At 40.0% G+C, this 7,109-nt stretch overlaps 1 pseudogene; it reads left to right on the top strand.

The window, feature by feature from the left end:
• Positions 1 to 252: 252 nt before the first annotated feature.
• LOC138987885 (olfactory receptor 6C2-like) lies at positions 253 to 1,181 on the top strand (annotated as a pseudogene).
• The last annotated feature ends 5,928 nt before the right edge of the window (positions 1,182 to 7,109 follow it).

Raw genomic sequence — 7,109 nt, 5'->3', positions numbered from 1 at the left:
AGGTGAAAAACTAAAGGGGAGGAGAAAAAAAAAAAGAAATATAGAATGCTACTCTAAGAAATTTAGGACTTACAGGGAAGGAGTGAAAACAGTGAGTATCACATTTAAAATCTTGAAATATGCATTATGAGCACAACATAAAATTCATTGGTTTTGTCGCCAGAAATCCATCTCAAAAGAATATTTTTCCCTCTTCTGAGTTTCTTCTCTCTCAGATTTCCACACAGTTTGTGAGGAAGTGTGGAGCTAGGAATGAGAAACCATACAACAGTCACCACATTCATCCTCTGGGGACTGATAGATGACCCACAGCTGCAGATTCTGACTTTCATATTTCTACTCAACACCTACATGTTGAGTGTAATTGGAAACCTGGCCATCCACATCCTCATATTGGTCGATTCCCACCTTAAAACTGTGATGTATTTTTTTTCTCCAAAATTTTTCCTTCTTAATAATCTCATTCACTTCTACCTGCACTCCTAGATTCTTGTACAGTATATCATCAGGTGATAGGACCATTACCTATAATGCTTGTATGCCAACTATTTTTTAAAGACCTGTTTGGAATAACAGACTTTTTTCTCTTGGCTGCCATGCCTTACGGTTGTTATGCAGCCATCTGCAGACCCCTGCATTACATGACCATCATGAACCACAGGGTCTGCAAAACACTCATCTTCTGCCGTTGGATGACCACTGTGTTGATCATGATCCCACCATTTAGCTTGGAACTGAGCTTGGAATTCTATGACTCTAATGTTCTTGACCACTTTTTCTGTGATGCTAAACCTGTCCTGAATATCACATGCTCAGATACATGGTTCATGGAGAAGATTGTTATCATCTGTTCTGCATTAATCCTTATAATGACTCTCATGTTTGTGGTTTGGTCCTATGTTAAGTATTATCCAAACAATTCTAAAATTTCCCTCTGCCCAGCAATGGAAAAAGGCATTTTCCACCTGTTCTTCCCACATGATTGTGTTTCCATTACTTATGGAGGCTGTATATTTATCTATATCAAAAATTCAGGAAAAGATGAAATGGAAATTAATAAGGGTGTGTCAATATTAACAACTTCCATCTCCCCCATGCTAAATCCATTTATCTATACCCCGAGAAACAAACAAGTGAAACAAGACTTTAATGAATTAGTCAGAAAAAATACATTCTTTTAAAGGAGTTATGAGGAAGCAACAGTTAGAACTGTACATGGAACAACAGACTGGTTCCAAATAGGAAAAGGAGTATGTCAAGGCTGTATACTGTCACCCTGCTTATTTAACTTGTATGCAGAGTACATCATGAGAAATGCTGGGCTGGAAGGAGCACAAGCTGGAATCAAGATTGCTGGGAGAAATATCAATAACCTCAGACAAACAGATGACACCACCCTTATGGCAGAAAGTGAAGAAGAACTAAAGGGCCTCTTGATGAATGTGAAAGAGAAGAGCTTAAAACTCAACATTCAGAAAACTAAGATCATGGCATCTTGTTCCATCACTTCATGGCAGTTAGGGAAACAGTGGAAACAGTGATTGACCTTATTTTTCTGGGCTCCAAAATCACTGCAGATGGTGATTACAGCCATGAAATTAAAAGACACTTAGTCCTTGGAAGGAAAGTTGTGACCAACCTAGACAGCATATTAAAAAGCAGAGACATTACTTTGTCAACAAAGGTCCGTTTAGTCAAGGCTGTGGTTTTTCCAGTGGTCATGTATGGATGTGAGAGTTGGCCTATAAAGAAAGCTGAGCACTGAAGAATTGATGCTTTTGAACTATGGTGTTGGAGAAGACTCTTGAGAGTCCCTTGGACTGCAAAGAGATCCAACCAGTCCATCATAAAGAGATCAGTCCTGGGTGTTCATCAGAAGGATTGATGTTGAAGCTGAAACTGCAATACTTTGGCCACCTGATGCAAAGAGTTGACTCATTTGAAAAGACCTTGATGTTGGGAAAGATTGAGGGCAGGAGGAGAAGGGGATGACAGAGGATAAGATGGTTGGATGGCATCACTGACTCAATGGACATGGGTTTGGTTGGACTCCGGGTGTTGGTGATGTACAGGGAGGCCTGGCGTGCTGCAGTTCATGGGGTCGCAAAGAGTCAGACACAACTCAGTGACTAAACTGAACTGAAGGGCCTGAAGCAGTTTTGAGCTACTTCTTTTCTTGTGTTAGACTTTGTATATTAAAACAATCTTTCAGTTCAGTTCAGTTCAGTAGCTCAGTTGTGTCTGACCCTTTGTGACCCCATGAACTGCAGCATGCCAGGCCTCTCTGTCCATCACCAACTCCTGGAGTCCACCCAAACCCATGTCCATTGAGTCGGTGATTTCATCCAACCATCTTATCCTCTGTCATCCCCTTCTCCTCCTGCCCAAAAACTCAATTTTTTAATAAATTAATAATTTAGCAATAATACCAGAGAAGGCAATGGCAACCCACTCCAGTACTCTTGCCTGGCAAATCCCATGGATGGAGGAGCCTAGTAGGCTGCAGTCCATGTGGTCACTAGGAGTTGGACACGACTGAGTGATTTCACTTTCACTTTTCACTTTCACACACTGGAGAAGGAAACGGCAACCCACTCCAGTGTTCTTGCCTGGAGAATGCCAGGGATGGGGATCCTGGTGGGCTGCCGTCTCTGGGGTCGCACAGAGTTGGACATGACTGAAGCAACTTAGCAGCAGCAGCAGCAACAATAATAACATATTATTAAATTAATAGCCAATATTAATAAAACAAGGTGTAGCTTAATATTTATTAGGGAGTTATGCCCTTGGATTATAACATTTAGGAGACTTGCACTGGTACAAAAAAATAAGAAAGTAAGACAATTTGATATTAGTAATTTTAAGGTCTCTCTATCATATAAGTTGTAACAAATAAAAAAGAAGGTGTCATAGTTTCCTGTGTCAGCTTTACAGAACTAATGGACACCCATATAGCTGATAAAATATTTCAGAGTGTGTCCATAAGGGTGTTCTGGGAAGGATTAGCATTTGAATCTATAGACTGGTTAAAGAAAATAGCCCTCAAAAAAGCAGGTGGGCATCCTCCAATTTGTTGAAGGCCTGACTAGAAGAAAAAGGCAGAGGAAAGGTGAATATGGTCTCCACTTGAAACTGGGCAGCATCTTATCTTGCTTTGGCGTTGTCAGTTCTGGTTCATGGGGCTTCAATCTTGGACCAGGATTTCTAAGATTGGCACCTTGGTTTTGTTTATTTGTATTTTTTGCCTTGCTGTGTGTCATAGATGGATTGAACCTTCACCCCCTGTAGTGGCAGTGCAGAATCTTAACCATTGGAACACCAGAGATGTCCAGGCCCCCAGGTTTTAAAGCCTTCAAACTTGTTTTCCTTGTGGCTTAGCTGGTAAAGAATCCATATGCAATGCAGGAAACCTGGGTTTGATCCCTGTGTTGGGAAGATCTCCTGGAGAAGGGAAAGAGTACCCACTCCAGTATTCTTGCCTGGAGATTCCATGGACTATATAGTCCATGGGGTCACAAGAGTTGGACACGACTGAGTGATGTTCACATTTACTTTTTCAAACTTGAAATAGAACTTAAATCATGAATTTTCCTGGTTCTCCAGTTTGCAGATGGCAGCTTGTTGGATTTCTCAGACTCCATGATCATGTGTTTCAATTACTGTGATAAATCTCACCCTATATCTATCAATTCAGTTCAGTTACTCAGTCGTGTCTGACTCTTTGAGACTCAGTGGACTGCAGCACGCCAGGCTTCCCTGTCCATCACTTACTGTTGGAACTTGCTCAAACTCAAGTCCATTGAGTCGGTGATGCCATCCAACCATCTCAACCTCTGTCATCTCCTTCTCCTCCCACCTTCAATCATTCCCAGTATCAGGGTCTTTTCCAGTGAGTCAACTCTTTGCATCATATGGCCAAAGTATTGCAGTTTCAGCTTCAACATCAGTCCTTCCAGTGGATATTCAGGAGTGATTTCCATTAGTATGGACTGTTGCATCTCTTTGCAGTCCAAAAAACTCTCAAGAGTCTTCTCCAACATCACAGTTCAAAAGCATCAATTATTTGGTGTTCAGCTTTCTTTATAAGTCAACTCTCACATCCATACATGACTACTGAAAAATCATAGCTTTGACTAGACGGACCTTTGTTGGCAGAGTAATGTCTCAGCCTTTTTTTTTTTTTTTTTAAGTTTTAATAAAAAAAAATAAAAGTTGTCTCTGATTTTTAATATGCTGTCTAGGTTAGTCATAACTTCCCTTCCAAGGAGTAAGCATCTAATTTCATGGCTGCAATCACCATCTGCAGTGATTTTGGAGCCCTCCCAAATACAGTCTGTCACAGTTTCCATTGTTTCCCCATCTATTTATCATGAAGTGATGGGATCAGATGCCATGATCTTAGTTTTTTGAATGTTGAGTTTTAAGCCAACTTTTCCACTCTCCTCTTTCACTTTCACCAAGAGGCTCTTCAGTTCTTCTTTGCTTTCTGCCATTAGGCCATTGTCATCTGCATATCTGAGGTTATTGATATATCTCCTGGCAATCTTGATTCCAGCTGTGCTTCCTCTATCCCAGCATTCCTCATGATGTAGTCTGCATATAATTTAAATAAGCAGGGTGACAATATACAGCCTTGATGTATCCTTTCCTGATTTTGAACCAGTCTGTTGTTCCATATCCAGTTCCAACTGTTGCTTCTTGACCTGCATACAGATTTCTCAGGAGACAGGTCCGGTGGTCTGGTAGTCCCATCTCTTTCAGAATTTTCCACAGTTTGTTGCGATCCACACAGTCAAAGGCTTTTGCATAGTCAATAAAGCAGAAGTATATGTTTTTTCTGGAACTCACCTGCTTTTTTGATGATCCAACGGATGTTGGCAACTTGATCTCTGGTTCCTCTGCTTTTTCTAAATCCAGCTTGAACATCTGGAAGTTCACGGTTCATGTACTGTTGAAGCTTGGCATGGAGAATTTTGAGCATTACTTTACTAGCATGTGAGATGAGTGCAATTGTGCAGTAGTTTGAGCATTCTTTGGCATTGCCTTTCTTTGGGATTGGAGTGAAAACTGACCTTTTCCAGTCCTGTGGCCACTGCTGAGTTTTCCAAATTTGTTGGCATATTGCGTGCAGCACTTTTACAGCACCATCTTTTAGGATTTGAAAGAGCTCAACTGGAATTCTATCACCGCCACTATCCTTTTTTGTAGTGATGTTTCCTAAGGCCCACTTGACTTCACATTCCAGGATGTCTGTCTCTAGGTGAGTGATCACACCATCATGATTATCTGGGTCATGAAGATTTTTTTTGTACAGTTCTTCTGTGTATTCTTGCCACCTTTTCTTAACATCTTCTGATTCTGTTAAATCCATATCATTTCTGTTCTTTGTTGTGCCCATCTTTGCATGAAATGTTTCCTTGGTATCTCTAATTTTCTTGAAAAGATCTCTAGTCTTTCCCATTCTATGTTTTCCTCTATTTCTTTGCATTGATTGCAAAGGAAGGCTTTCTGATCTCTCCTTGCTATTCTTTGGAACTCTGCCTTCAGATGGATATATCTTTCCTTCTTTTGCTTTCACTTCTCTTCTTTTCACAGCTATTTGTAAGGCCTCCTCAGACTACTATTTTTTCTTTTTGCATTTCTTCTTCTTGGGGACAGTCTTGATCACTGCTTCCTGTACAATGTCATGAACCTCCATCCATAGTTCTCAGGCCCTGTGTCTATCAGATATAATCACTTGAATCTATTTGCCACTTCTAGTGTATAATCATTAGGGATTTGATTTAGGTCATACCTGAATGATCTAGTGGTTTCCCCCACTTTCTTCAATTCAAGTCTGAATTTGGCAATAAGGATTTCATGACCTGAGCTACAGTCAGCTCCTAGTCTTGTCTTTGCTTACTGTGTAGAGCTTCTCCATCTTTGGCTGCAAAGATTATAATCATCTGGTGAGGTCCATGTGTAGAGTCTTATTTTGTGTTTTCAGAGATCGTGTTTGCTATGACCAGTGCATTCTCTTGGGAAAACTCTGTAAGCCTTTGCCCTGCTTCATTCATTTGCTATGACCAGTGCATTCTCTTAGAAAAACTCTATTAGCATTTTCCCTGCTTCATTTTGTACTTCAAGGCCCAATTTACTTGTTACTCCAGGTGTTTCTCGACTTCCTACTTTTGCATTCCAGTCCCTATAATGAAAAGGACATCTGTTTTGGGTGTTAGTTCTAAGAGATCTTGTAGGTCTTCATAGAACCATTCAACTTCAACTTCCTCAGCATTATTGTCTTGGACATAGACTTGGATTACTGTGATATTGAATGGTTTGCCTTGGAAATGAACAGAGATCATGTATACCTATATCTATACCTATATATAATTTATATCTCCTATTTGTTATGGTTATGTACAGTTTACTGTTTATTCAGATTACATATATCCTATTGGTTCATTTTCTCCAGAAAACTGATTAATACAAATATTGTTACCAAGAAAATTCCAGATGAACAGAATTTTAAGGATGAGGTTGGTGAATTTATTCTGGGGTTTCTGGAATGGTTCTCCAAGCTGATTAGATTTAAAGATGCTAATAACTTTATTTCCCATAATAAAGAGAGCCCTGATAGTCTATGGCATGCACTATCACGTAATATATCTATATGGGCTACTCTATAATAAATCTCATCCTGTAACTATACCTATTTCTAATTTGTATCTCCTATTTGTTATGCCTATGTGCAGTTTACTCTTCAGGAGATAATTGGAAACTTCAAGGGAGCATTCCACCCAAAGATGGGCACAGTAAACGATTCAAATGATAGAGACCAGTAAATGCTGAATGGATCAAGAAGAGATGGAAAGAATACATGGAAGAACTGTATAAAAAAGATATTAATGAACCAGGTTATGATGATGGTGTGGTTAGTCACCCAGAGCCCCAGGCATTCTGGAGTGTGAATCCAAGTGGGCCTTAAGAAGCATAACTGTTAATAAAGCTAGTGGATGCAATGAAATTCCATCAGAACTGTTCAAATTCCTAAAGGAGGATGCTATCAAGGTTCTGCATTCAGTATGCCAGCAAATCTGGAAGACCCAGCAGTGGCACAGGACTGGAAA

Source organism: Bos mutus, chromosome 5 (assembly GCF_027580195.1).
Source record: "Bos mutus isolate GX-2022 chromosome 5, NWIPB_WYAK_1.1, whole genome shotgun sequence".
Taxonomy (NCBI): domain Eukaryota; kingdom Metazoa; phylum Chordata; class Mammalia; order Artiodactyla; family Bovidae; genus Bos; species Bos mutus.
This window is presented reverse-complemented; position numbering and strand designations above follow the sequence as displayed.